The sequence below is a fragment of the Bos indicus genome, chromosome 1 (assembly GCF_029378745.1).
Source record: "Bos indicus isolate NIAB-ARS_2022 breed Sahiwal x Tharparkar chromosome 1, NIAB-ARS_B.indTharparkar_mat_pri_1.0, whole genome shotgun sequence".
NCBI classification, from domain to species: domain Eukaryota; kingdom Metazoa; phylum Chordata; class Mammalia; order Artiodactyla; family Bovidae; genus Bos; species Bos indicus.
The window spans coordinates 93,101,221-93,116,147 of NC_091760.1; the positions used below are offsets into that span (position 1 = coordinate 93,101,221).

The window sequence follows — 14,927 nt, forward strand, 5'->3', positions numbered from 1 at the left end:
GCCGGATTCTTTACCACCTGAGTCACATAGATGGGGTCAAAAATTCAATGCTCCCTGTCCCTCCAACACTCAGACAAGGGCTATGATATCTCCACAGAGGGCCAGGCCACCAGCATACCTCATCCTCCTCCTTCTCTGTGTTGCACAAATTCCAGACAAGTGTGACCAAGAAGGCAGGGATTCACTTTTTCCAAACAGTCCCACTCATAACACAGAGCTTTTAGGATAAGCATGACAGATGAAGAATACTGGAACTCAGTAGCACTTGATCCAGCTTACTTATAGAGTGAAGTTCCATACTAACAAAGATAAGGCAAAAAAATCAAAGGCTACTATTCCACACAGCATTCTGCTTTTACATCTGAGATGGTAAAAAGCTCTACACAGTCAGCAAAAACAAAACCAGGAGCTGACTGTGGCTCAGACATTGAACTCCTTATTGCCAAATTCAGACTTAAAGTCAAGAAAGTAGGGAAAACCACTAGACCATTCAGGTATGACCTAAATCAAAACACTTATGATTATACAGTGGAAGTGAGAAATAATTTAAGGGACTAGATCTGATAGAGTGCCTGATGAACTATGGATGGAGGTTCGTAACACTGTACAGGAGACAGGGATCAAGACAATCCTCAGGAAAAAGAAATGCAAAAAAGCAAAATGGCTGTCTGGGGAGGGCTTACAAATAGCTGTGAGAAGAAGAAAAGTGAAAAGCAAAGGAGAAAAGGAAAGATAAAAGCATCTGAATACAGAGTTGCAAAGAATAGCAAGAAGAGATAAGAAAGCCTTCCTCAGCGATCAGTGCAAAGAAATAGAGGAAAACAACAGAATGGGAAAGACTAGAGATCTCTTCAAGAAAATTAGAGATACCAAGGGAACATTTCATGCAAAGATGGGCTCGATAAAGGACAGAAATGGTATGGACCTAATAGAAGCAGAAGATATTAGGAAGAGGTGGCAAGAATACACAGAAGAACTGTACAAAAAAGATCTTCATGACTCAGATAATCATGATGGTGTGGTCACTCACCTAGAGCCAGATATCCTGGAATGTGAAGTCAAGTGGGCCTTAGAAAGCATCACTAAGGCATCACGAACAAAGTTAGTGGAGGTGATAGAATTCCAGTTGATCTATTTCAAATCCTAAAAGACAATGCTGTGAAAGTGTTGCACTCAATATGTCAGCAAATTTGGAAAACTCAGCAGTGGCCACAGGACTGGAAAAGGTCCGTTTTCATTCCAATCCCAAAGAAAGGCAATGCCAAAGAATGCTCTAACTACCGCACAATTGCACTCATCTCACACACTAGTCAAGTAATGCTCAAAATTCTCCAACCCAGGCTTCAGCAATATGTGAACCACGAACTTCCAGATATTCAAGCTGGTTTTAGAAAAGGCAGAGGAACCAGAGATCAAATTGCCAACATCCGCTGGATCATTGACAAGGCAACAGAGTTCCAGAAAAACATCTTTCTTCTTTATTGACTATGCCAAAGCCTTTGACTACTTGGATCACAATAAACTGTGGAAAATTCTGACAGAGATGGGAATACCAGACCACCTGACCTGCCTCTTGAGAAACCTATATGCAGGTCAGGAAGCAACAGTTAGAACTGGACATGGAACAGCAGACTGGTTCCAAATAGGAAAAGGAGTACGTCAAGGCTGTATATTGTCACCCTGTTTATTTAACTTATATGCAGAGTATATTATGAGAAACACTGGGCTGGAAGAAGCACAAGCTAGAATCAAGATTGCTGGGAGATATATCAATAACCTCAGATATGCAGATGACACCACCCTTATGGCAGAAAGTGAAAAGGAACTCAAAAGCCTCTTGATGAAAGAGGAGAGTGAAAAAGTTGGCTTAAAGCTCAACATTCAGAAAACGAAGATCATGGCATCTGGTCCCATCACTTCATGGGAAATAGATGGGGAAACAGTGGAAACAGTGTCAGACTTTATTTTTCTGGGCTCCAAAATCACTGCAGATGGTGACTGCAGCCATGAAATTAAAAGACGCTTACTCCTTGGAAGGAAAGTTATGTCCAACCTAGATAGCATATTGAAAAGCAGAAACATTACTTTGCCAACAAAGGTTCGTCTAGTCAAGGCTATAGTTTTTCCTGTGGTCATATATGGATGTGAGAGTTGGACTGTGAAGAAAGCTGAGCACTAAAGAGTTGATGCTTTTGAACTGTGGTGTTGGAGAAGACTCTTGAGAGTCCCTTGGACTGCAAGGAGATCCAACTAGTCCATTCTGAAGGAGATCAGCCCTGGGATTTCTTTGGAAGAAATGATGCTAAAGCTGAAACCCCAGTACTTTGGCCACCTCATGCGAAGAGTTGACTCACTGGAAAAGACTTTGATGCTGGGAGGGATTGGGGAAGGAGGAGAAGGGGATGACGGAGGATGAGATGGCTGGATGGCATCACTGACTCAATGGACTTGAGTCTAAGTGAACTCCGGGAGTTGGTGATGGACAGGGAGGCCTGGCATGCTGTGATTTTTGGGGTCGCAAAGAGTCGGACGCTACTGAGCGACTGAACTGAACTGAACAGCTATGTGTGAGATGGACAGAGGCAGATAGATTAACAGAGAAATTGGTGAAAAAGAAAGTCAAAGATATCCCTGCTAAAGCCATGACCATCCAAGATGCTAACTCGAATTCACAGGAATAGATAAGAATAAGGTATGTTAAAGAAGAAGGTTAATATAACAAACATCATAAATAAATACTTCCTCTTTCTTCTTTCTGCTTCTATAAAAATTACCAAATTATATAAAGTAATAATTATGACAACATATTGTTGGGTTAGTAAAATACGGAAATGTAATATCTATATAAAATAATAGCATAAAATGAAGAGAGGAAATACACCTATAAAGAAATTAAGAGTTATAAATCTCAGAATTAAGTACAAATCTGAAGCAGATTATAATAAATTGAGATAAATATGGTTAAACACTTGAGAAACTACTATGAAAATATCTCAAAATCTATAATAAAACTCATTCAAGGAATTAAAATGTTATTTCAGAAAACACTTACTTTATGCAAAAATATGAAGTAAGGAAAGAACAGAGAAACAAAAAACCCATGAGAGTTACATAGAATCAAAAGTAAAGGGTAGATGTAGATCCAGTTATATCAAAAACTATATAATAAACATTAAATGTGAAACTCCAATCAAAAGACAGAGATTGTCAGATTACATAAAACAACATCCAGCTATGTGCTGTCTACAAAAGTATGTGTATTATACAACCAGCAACCATAAGAAAGTGGAATGGCTATAATACTATTAGAAAGCATAGGTTTTAGGACAAAAAAAAATGTTACTGAGACAAAGGACATTTTATTTTAATAAAAGAATCAAACTATCAAGAAGATAGGAAAATATAAAAAGTATGTATGTGCCTTAAAGCAAAGTGTCCAAAAATACAAAGTAAAATCTGACAGGATAAAGGAAGAAACAGACAAGAGTACTTGGAGACTTTACATTCTGTCATGCACAGAACACCTACAGAGCTTCAATAAGGAAATCGAAGGTTGAATGACAAACTAAACCTAATAGGATAATACACCAAACAACAGCAGAACAGACATTCTCCTTAAGAATATTTTCTAGACTTGATCACATATTAGAGCATTAAACAAGTCTCAATCAATTTAAATGATTAACACAATACAGAGTATGTTCTCCAGTGACAAGGGACTGAAACCAGAAATCGGTAACAAAAAAAGATTGGAAAATGCACAGGTTTTTGAAAATTAAATAATATCCTCATAAATAAACAATGGTTTAAGGATGAAATCAAAAGAAAAATGGAAAATAGCTTGAGATAAATGAAAATTAAAATGAAGATATAATATACCAAAACTAATGGGATGTAGAGAATACTTGGACTTCCCAGGTGGTACTAATGGTAAAGAATCTGCCTGCCAATGCAGGAGACTTAAGAGATGTAGGTTCAGTCCCTGGGGTTGGGAAGATTCCCTGGAGAAGAGCATGGCAACCTACTCCAGTATTCTTGCTTGGAGAATCCCATGGACAGAGGAGACTGGTAGGCTACAGTCCATAGCGTTGTAAAGAGTCAGACGACTGAAGCGACTTAGCATGCATGCAGCTAATACAGAGCTTAAGTAGAAATTTATAACCTGAAACACCTATATTAACAAAGAAGAAAGATTACAAATAAATAACCTAAACGTCCACTTCCAGAACTTAGAAAAAGAAGTACAAATCAAATATACCCAATTGCTACTTCTGTGGCTTCTTTGGAGAAACATCTTTTCAGATTTTTTTTGCTCACTTTTACTTAGGTTTTAGTTAAAGGGCTTCCTTATATATTTTGGATATTAATCCCTTAATTAGATATATAGTCTAAAAAATTTTCCCCATTCTAGAAGTTGTTTTTCCACTCTGTTATTTGTATTCTTTGCTATGTCAAACAAGATTTTTGTTTCACATAGTCACACTTTTCAGTTTCTCCTTCTTTGTGCTTTTGAGCTCTTATCTAAGAAGTCACTGCCAAGACCATTACCATGAAGCTTTTCCCCTACATTTTCCCCAAAGAGTTTTATATTTCCATGTCTTATATCTAAATATTTAATCCATTTGGGGTTGATGTTTGTATATAGTGTAAAGTAAGGATCCAAATTCATTCTTTCATATGTGAATATTCAGTTGTTCCAACAGCATATTTTGAAGAGACTTGTATAGCTATGACTGATTCATTTTGCTGTATGGCAGAAACTGAAACAATATTGTAGAGAAAAGTATCCTCCAATTAAAAATAAATTTCAAAAAATGAAAAAAATTAGCTCTGACATTTTGCATTTCCTGAAGAATTGCTTGTTCTGGTCTTTGTTGATTCTTGTCTTTCCTTTTCTTGGAATTGTTTCTAACTTGATGAATTACAAGCTTAATATAGAAATAAAGAAAGATTCTGTTAGTCGTTCCATTGTGTCTGTCTCTTTTCGACCCCATGGACTGTAGCCTGCCATGCTTCATAAAAGCACATTTAAAATAAATTCTTTTTTGTTAATAAATTAAATTGGAAACAATAAAAAAAAGGAAATACTGGACACCACCATATTCATTTCCTTTCTACACTGCTATTCATATGGTAGCTGCTTTTAGCAATCAAACTTAAAATCCAGTTTTGTAAATATATGATGGCTTTCCCAGGTGGCTCAAAGGTAAAGAATCTACCTGCAATGCAGGAGACATGGGTTCAACCCCTGAGTCAGGAAGATCCCCTGGAGAAGGAAATTGCAACTCATTCCAATATTCTTGCTTGGGAAATTCCACAGACACAGGAGCCTGGCAGGCTACAGTCCATGGGGTCATAAATAGAGTTGCACATGACTTAGTGACTGCTGCTGCTGCTAAGTCACTTCAGTCGTGTCCGACTCTGTGCGACCTCATAGACAGCAGCCCACCAGGCTCCACCATCCCTGGGATTCTCCAGGCAAGAACACTGGAGTGGGTTGCCATTTCCTTCTCCAATGCATGAAAGTGAAAAGTGAAAGTGAAGTCGCTCAGTTCTGTCTGACTCTTCTCGACCCCATGGACTGCAGCCTACCAGGCGCCTCTGTCCATGGGATTTTCCAGGCAAGAGTACTGGAGTGGGGTGCCATTGCCTTTTTCAGACTTAGTGACTAAATAACAACAAAAATATATGATAGCATCAAAAGAGATACAGTACAATCTAATGTTGAAACAATGAACTTCAAGCTAGCAATTTGCATAGTATTCAATAGATGTTTGACAGATGTCAAATATCTTTGTGTTTTCCTTTAAAAATTAAAATATCCTGTGATGCTATTCTGTGACCCTTCTATGAGTTTTACTTTAGCGCCCTACTGCTTTGGAAACACTCTCCCTAGTAGATACCCTTGGTAAGCGGCAGAATATGGATTCACATGTCTAATTTTATAATTACTAACTCTCCACTTATTTCATGAAGCCAAAGTGCTGAGTGCCTTAATCAAAATGATTTAATCTCTGAAATAGGGTGCAATATCATCAAAATTCAGAATATTATAACTTTTATCAGATTCAAATTAAAGTCAAATGGTGAAATCAGCCTGGGTTAGCAAAACGAAGAAACTGTTAAATTTAGAAGGAGAATCATTTCAGAAAGAACTTGAGTTTTGACAAAGAATTGGGTAAGTTATTAGCATTGCATTCTGAGGACCATTTAGTTAGACAATCACCTAAGCACAAGTCTAATAGGTAAAAAGTAAAGTTGTGTTTCACAGAAGGTTTTGAACATTTGGGCTTCTCAGGTGGCTCAGACGGTAAAGAATTTACCTGCAATGCAGGTTGGATCCTTGGATCAATAAGATCCCCTGGAAAAGGGAATGGCTATCCACTCCAGTATTCTTGCCTGGAAAATTTCATGGACAGAGGAGCCTGGTGGGCTATATATGGTCCATGGGGTCACACAGAGTCAGACATTTCAGATTTCAAAGCAAGTCTTTCAAATTTAACCTACAATCTAGTAATGTGAAAAGTAAAGTCGCAAATTCATTTCAGACACAATTTAAGAGGAAAACAACAGTAGCAAGTGTACATGTTTCTCTGTCATTGTGGTTTCTAGCACAGTATTCGGAGAAGGCAATGGCACCCCACTCCAGTACTCTTGCCTGGAAAATCCCATGGACGGAGGCGCCTGGTAGGCTGCAGTCCACGGGGTCTCGAAGAGTCGGACACGACTGAGCAACTTCTCTTTCACTTTTCACTTTCATGCATTGGAGAAGGAAATGGCAATCCACTCCAGTATTCTTGCCTGGAGAAACCCAGGGACGGCAGAGCCTGGTGGGCTGCAATCTATGGGGTCACACAGAGTCGGACACGACTGAAGTGACTTAGCAGCAGCAGCAGCACAGTATTAAGAAACAAATATTTTTATTGAGAATCTAGAGCCTATTTTAAGAATATTAAATTGGCTTTAGGCCAAAAGGCAATAAAATCCTAGCTGGTCCATTCATTTACTAGGTGTCTCAATGTCCCTGAACTTGAGTCTTCATAATCTATGCAATGAGAGTATTCTCACAAAATTGTTACAGCATCAAGTGAGAAAAGCCTGAAATACTTAGCATAGTTTCCAGCATAAAATAAGAACTTATAGCTTGTGGTATCAATATTATTTGTTATTTCTAAGAGAATTATTAATCTCTTTAATTGCCCTTAATATCCAAATAGTAAATTCAGAGTATCTATTCTTAAAAGAAAATGAAAGGAAAGTCGCATATGCAAAGTCAATTTCAATCATCCACAGTAATGAGAAAACATAATTCCCAAAGCCCTTCTACTAATGATTGTCATGTTACACACACACACACATACACATTGCCCTTTTAAAGAATCAATTAGAACCTAGGTTTGGTATTTTAAAAAATTATTTTAAGTAAAAGTGAGTGCTTACAGTAAGAATTCTACCTTAAAAATCTATTTCATATCCAAAATGGTAGGAGTGGAGTGTTTCTATTCACCCTTTTCTAATAAATTAGGAAACACACAAAATTAAAGGCTCACAGGCATCATTCATGTCTTTGTCACTTGCATTTCATAAAAATGCCATTTCCATTAAAATGGCATTACATAAAAAAGAGATTTTAGCTGGGGGTACTTTTCAGCAGATTAGCCGTCCTAATTACATTTTGCTTGGGCTAATGTTAAAATTAGTTTCTATTCCAAAAGCACATATCAGCTGATAGTAAGAGAAGCACATTGCAACTTTCTAGGCAATGGAAAGAAACCACCTACAATTAAAGATGTGCCTAATTTAATCCACAGCAATCAGTGAGTACAGGCAGGCAAAAATGACTTAATGGTACTCATAACACTTAAATTTTTGATGAAATTCTACACAGAAAAGTACAATAAATTAAACACATAAAAGAAAAATATCACGATTTAAATCACACACTGGAAAAGAAAATCTCTTACTGTATAAAATCATCTTCAACTATAAATCAGAAAAGGATGCTTATGAAATTATTTACTATTCTATAGACAATTAGGACAAGTGATGGATTGATCTGTTTAAATAATTTAATGAAATCACATCTTGATATTTACCAGTCATTTTGAATGTACAATGCCTTAAAGTTCTGTCATGACTTCCAATAGCATATATTAAATATTTACAAGGATGACAAAGCAGCCATATTACGATTCAGTTATCTAAATGAATTTTTTGAAGGTGAAGGTTAGATTGAAGATCTTTTTTTTTTATAAGATCAAGGATCCATACTAATATTTTATGCATGAAAAAGTACAGTAGTAGTTGATGACCAAGAAATATTGATTAGTTAATGTGAGTAGCATCAATAAAGAATAGCTTTCTTCTTGCTCTCACTTTAGAACAGCCTGTCCTAACATTTGAACTTTCCTAAATAGGATTTTTCTGACCTCAAATAATAAAAATAAAATTCAACTCAACACCCATTTACTGCACACCTATTATATGTAAAGCATTGTACAATGTATAGTCTTGTGAAGGGTACTACAGCAAGACAGGAAGCTGTCCCTTTACCATGCCTCTGCCTCAAGGAGTGTGTAATGAATTAGGGCAGTTCTTCTCAAACAGTGATATGCCTGGGTATCACCCAGGGATCTTGGTCTGGGGTGTAGCCTAGAATTCTGCACTTCTAACAAGCTCCCTGGTGATGTCCATACTGCTGATTAACAGACTACACTGGGGAAGCAAGGGATTTAGAGGCAAACAAAAATAGTAATTAATAAAAAGAGTACTACAAGCTCCATAATGGGCACAAGAGGAAGAGATTGCTCCAACTAGAAAAGAAAGCAGGAGTGGGGAATTTAAAGAGTAATACACAGGCAATGGCACCCCACTCCAGTACTCTTGCCTGGAAAATCCCATGGACATGGACGGAGGAGCCCGGTAGGCTGCAGTCCATGGGGTCGCTCAGAGTCGGACAGGACTGAGTGACTTCACTTTCACTTTTCACCTTCATGCATTGGAGAAGGAAATGGCAACCCACTCCTGTATTCTTGCCTGGAGAATCCCAGGGACGGGGGAGCCTGGTGGGCTGCCGTCTATAGGGTCGCACAGAGTCGGACACGACTGAAGCGACTTAGCAGCAGTAGCAGCACACAGGATAATTGGTATTCTTATGGATCTTGAGGGCTGAGGACTACTTTAATGAACAGAGAAAATAGAAAAAGGGCAATAGGGGAAAAACTAACAAATGTCAAGGCAGAGTGGAAAAAAATGTGACATATTTAGAGAGAATACTAAATAATATGGACAAGCAGAATGAGGGGAAATAAAGTGAGTTTTCATAATTAGCAAAAAATAAATATTATGCTTAGTGTTTTCATTATTTCTGTTAGTAATCATTGCCCTGCTACTTATAAAGTCCTTTCATGTTATCTTCAGGGTGTTCTTTTCACAACTGTGACAGAGATTTCTGTTGTTGTTGTTATTGTAACTCATTTATAGATAACGATTCTGAAGAAAATATGTTAACTGTCTTCAAACAAGTTTAAATGGTTAATGCTGGATTCAAACTCCAAAATTAATTTTTGCCCTTACAAAGCACTGTCTCCAGGAACTATTTCTAGAGTAAGAAGAAAACAACATATTTTAATTACAAATAACAATCCACAACTAAATTACTCTTTATCACAGTGGCCAGGTAACAAGAAAACCCTTGTCTTTCTTTCTGACTTAATAGGAATTTACCTAATGTTTCACTGTTAAACATGATATACCTTGTTAGTTTCAGTCAAGTTCCTCACAAGGATAAGAAAACAAAATTCCATTCATGGTTTTCAAAGAATTTTGATCAGGAGTATGTATTGAATTATAAAAGAACCACTCCGTTAATCAACAATATGACTTCCCAGACACTATCTATAAATGTAAATTATAGAACAAAATTGTGAAAGATAGTCTCTCTTCAATGAGCTGCCATATTAGTCATGGTTGTCATTGTTTACTTCCTAAGTCTGGTCTGACTCTTTGTGACACCACGGACTGTAGCCTGACAGACTCCTCTGTCCACAGGGCTTCCCAACTAAGAATACTGGAGTGGGTTGTCATTTCCTTCTCTAGGGGATATTCCCTAAATTTAATGTATTGAAATCTAATAAAAATTAAATTAAAAATTAAAATGAATATAAATGTTTATTTAAAAACTCTCCCTAATATAATCTTAAAAACCAAAGCTATTGTAGACAACCCAAGCATTGAATATTCTATTGCTCTGAAAAAACAGATTCTCATTTTCAGTTTAATTTGCATGCACAATATGATGAATATTAGTCTCTAGTGCTAAAGCAAAAAGTTCAGAAAATAATAAAAGGCTTAAAAATGTTAAAAATAAATGTATTTAATTACATACAAACATACATAATCTATATCTATCTATAGCAGTATCTCTATTTATAAATATTTATAAATTATAATTGTATTGGGGTACTAAAGTTTGTATAATATTTGAAAATTTTTATATTATTTATTCTTTTTTCTTCTTAACTTATTCTGACACTCTTACTATATGCAATTTTGAAATAAAGTACACTAAAACTAGAAAAAATAATGTGGTAACAATAGGTTTAACTTTTATGTTAAAATTAAATATATTCAATATTTGACTCTGGTTAAATTTCTCTTTATCTTGAATTTCTTATTGAAGTGGACATTTTGGGCTTCTTTTTGAGTCTAACACCAAGCAGGTATGTCAGAATAAGTATAAAATATAAAATAATTTAAATTAATATATTTTTAAATATTTGTTTTCACAAGGATAAAATATAGAATGTAAAATAGAAAAAGCAGCAGTTATCCCTTTCCAGTCTGGCTTGTGAGACTCTATAGGGAGTCAATCTGCAATAGTTAAGTGGTTAGTTCTTCTGTCTAGGATCAGTGTTTTCATGGTGACTTTGGAGTTGCCATATGTTACCTGCCAGAGAGAGGTCATGGCCAAAGCAGTAAAAGCCCCCTAGACAGTTGCTAACGCATAAAAACTCCAAATCAGGAAACAAGAGAGTGAGAGTGACAAAACCTCTCCAGTAGCTCCATGGTTGGTCAAGAAAGAAAAGAAAAGAAGGGCAAGAAGGCCAAAGCTCCTCTAGAGAGTGCAGGTGAGCCTGGAGATGGGGACAGTGACACCACCAAAAAAAGAAGAAGAACATAAAAGTGGAAATGGTTCTAAGTAGTGGGGACCACTTTAAGCACTCTGTCAGCTGGAAGAAGAAATTAAAACCTTACTGAGAAAAATATAGAAAATGATTTCTCATGTCAGCACATTATAAAAGAAAAAATAATATGATTAAGACATATAAATATCATGAGTCTATTTGCTATATCTGCTCCCATATCACTAAAAGTACTTATCCTATTAACTATGCTTTCCCCTTGACATTAGAGGGTTCAACTCAGCCAATAAATACTTTGCACCATGCGCAGCATTATATTGTACTGAGATTATTGATGGTGCTTCTAATGTTGACCCTGAAAACAATCAATAACTGATGCTGACAGATTTAAATGCTAATACCCCCACAGAGGAGTATACCCAATTACCAAGATAATAATTGTCTTCAATTTTAGAAATGAAACACCCTACATATAGGCTACATATAATAATAAAGAGAACAGCAACAGTGAGGAGCTATTTTTAGAAGGAGCTAAAGAACTATTCCATGATAGATGGAAGCATTCTGAAGACCTAATGCCTGATATACATTCCTGCTGCTAATATCATGGAGCTCTTGTGTTCAGTAAGAGGAGAGCTTATTCACCTGCAACTTAGTAAGATGTTCAGTATTTTTTCTATGAGCTATGAAAATTAATTACAGACTATTTAAAATTTAAATTAGTCATTAGTTTAAAATGATGGGAATTAATTTAATATTCTACTATGATATACAAAGTATAATCATATAGTTGAAACCATGGAGAGATAGTTGAATTTTAATATAAAAAGTAATGTTTGGGTTCATCTTGAACTGGCTAGCTACAATTGTCATTAAGTTTCTAAGGGAGAAAGTGTAATGATTTAGATGACATCTATATTTATACCATATAAAATAATTGTGCTCTTCTTAATCACCAATATAATTGTAAAAGTTTGTCTTAAATTTGTATATGTAGCAAGGTGTGTATGTGTATGTTAAACATGGAAATCCCAGGTAATGTTAAAAACTGACATGGGTATGTACTGACATTAAAAATTAATCTAACAGTCACTGAATTCTAAGTACCAGGTATTCGTTCTCCTCTAGTCACAGTTGTAATTTTCTGCAGGATTGCCTAGCCCCTGCTTACTTCCCTCATCTCTTCTTGCTTCTCCCCATGTCTCTCAGAGCCCATTTATTAGGCATTCCCTCAATCCCTCAGTGCCTCCTACTTACTCTGCACCATTTACCTGAAATACAATTTACTCTTCTCCATACTTACCTAAATCCAATCCATCCAATGGATTATAAGGAAATTGCTTTTCCCCTCTATTTGTTGGTGTGATCTTATCTGGTTAATATTAGTATCCCCACTAGAACATAAGATATACAAGACTACTCCTGTATATGTGAGTTCTATGTCTGTTTTTCCTCACCAGTACACACAGCATCTAGTTTGGGCACTTTAAAGCATTACTTCAGTGAATGATCTATTTACACAGTTTATCACATCCTTTTTTTTTTTTTTTAATCTCATGACCAAGTAATATCATATTATTTTCCAGGTAGCATGTTATTTTGAACATGGCAAAAATAGCCAAAAGCAGACATTACTAGTTGAGTTTAGACTTTCAAATTTAAAGTAAAATAAGGAAAATAAACTATAATAATGATACATTTCTTCACAGAATTATGGTCAAATAAATTGTAAAACTGTAATATTTGGGTGAAATCAGGAGTCCTTTTTGAATATCTGTTTTCAGACAACTGTCAAAACACATAAAGAAACAGAACAATAAAATCAAAATCAAATACACTTAAATAGTGCGCTTCTGAATGGGAGTGAGTCATTTTGAAAAGACACTGGAACACGCTTGGAGAAAGAAACAAAGGAAGACACAGGGCAAAGGATCCTCAAATGATACCTACCACAGAGCTCTCCATATCCATACGTTTACCTAACATCTGGCAGCTTGAATTAAAAAAAAGAAACATACTCCCTTTCAAATGTTGAGGTGCTTTCAAATGGAAAATTAACTTTAAGGCTAAATATATATCACAAATGATGCAATCAAAGTGCATTTAAATCTATGAAAGGGAATAAAAACAAGTTTCAATAACACTTTGAAATACTGTAAAAGGAATCGCTATGAAGCAATTTTTAATTACGAACTGAAATTGTGACATTATCCCTCAGTAGGAAATATGTAGTTACCTTCTTTAGTGTGCTTCAAGAATGAGATATGTTGAAAAAGAACAAAAACACACTAACTAATACATGAAGTTAAATGATATGCCAGTGGTCAAGCTCTAAAGATTGAGTGCTCTCAAACTCCAAGCATTTCAAAGATGAGAATCTCTATCTCAAGTGCATATTTCATCAAGCTATTATGGACAAGCAGGAAGCACTAAGAGATTGCATCTTTTCCCAAAATAAATTTCTAGTCATATGCCAGAAGTCTAATGCATTTTAGATAAATTAACAAAATACAGGTACCCATGTAACTCAAGATATAGCAACATTTCAACTCTGACAGCTTGACTGGCTTAACAATCATTTTATAATTGGTCACAGTGTAAATTTGTCAGGCTGCCTATGAAAAAAATTTATGAAGATTAACTAAATAACAGCTTGACTATCAATTATTTTTTAAGACATTATTACTTACACAATGCTATGTCAGTCCTACATCCAATCTTACTAAATTCAGTTCTCCATCCCTTTAAGATCATAAACAGTCCTTTCCCCTATACCATAACTTCCTGGAAAGTGAAAGTGAAGTCGCTCAGTCGTGTCTGACTCTTTGCGACCCCGTGGACTGTAGCCCACCAGGCTCCTCCGTCCATGGGATTCTTCAGGCAATACTGGAGTGCGTTGCCATTTCCTTTTCCAGGGGATGTTCCCGCCCCAGGGACTGAACCCAGCTCTCCCGCATTGCAGGCAGACACTTTAACCTCTGAGCCACCAGGGAAACCCTAACTTCCTGGGGAAACTGTTAAATAGACATAAGCAGATTGGGCAAAGAGCACTATTAGATTAATGCCCCTTTTATACAAGACAGAATGATTTCCACGGACTAAGGGTGTACACTCTGTCAAATTATTTATGCTCTTGAATTTTCATACAGCTCATTTAATCCTCACATCAACCACATGAAGGGAATAATCATTATCATCCACACTTTAAGTACATAGAAATTGAGGATAAGGCAGGTCAAGCGAATTTCTCAATCTAACTAGTAAATAAAGAATAAGCACAATGAGTATAGAGTCTATTTGCTTCCAAAGTTCATATATACTTACAAAAAATTTCTACTAAATTTTGACTAAAGTAAAAAGCTTATTGAAACAACCCAATAAAGATGTAAAAAGCATAGCAATTCCATAGCATTCCATACCAATTCCTGTCCCACCACCTTTAAGTAACAAATGCAAACAGTGCACTGTATCCCCCCCATGCCTTTTTTATTAAGATATTTTTATTAAAGTACAGCTGACTCATTGGAAAAGACCTCGATGCTAGGAAAGACTGAAGGCAAAGGAGAAGAAGGCGGCAGAGGATGACATAGTTAGATAGCCTCACAGACTCAACAGACATGAACTCAGGCAAACTCCAGGAGATACAGAGGAACAAGGAGGCCGGGCATGCTGAAGTCCATGGGGTTGCAAAGAGTTGGATACGACTTAGCAAATGAACAAAAAATAGGCAAATAGTTGATTTACAATGTAATATTAGATTCAGATATACAACATACTGGGCTT

General features: G+C 36.2%; 1 protein-coding gene and 1 non-coding gene across 2 annotated transcripts in view; one reads left to right on the forward strand and one right to left on the reverse strand.

Moving 5' to 3' along the window:
* The window catches only part of NAALADL2 (N-acetylated alpha-linked acidic dipeptidase like 2), a 1,369,359-nt gene that overhangs the window by 1,295,060 nt on the left and 59,372 nt on the right, over positions 1-14,927 (reverse strand). The window lies entirely within an intron of this gene.
* Positions 10,819-10,947, forward strand: LOC139185337 (small nucleolar RNA SNORA56). The gene has a single exon (XR_011568963.1). It is a non-coding gene; the product is annotated as a small nucleolar RNA SNORA56 (small nucleolar RNA).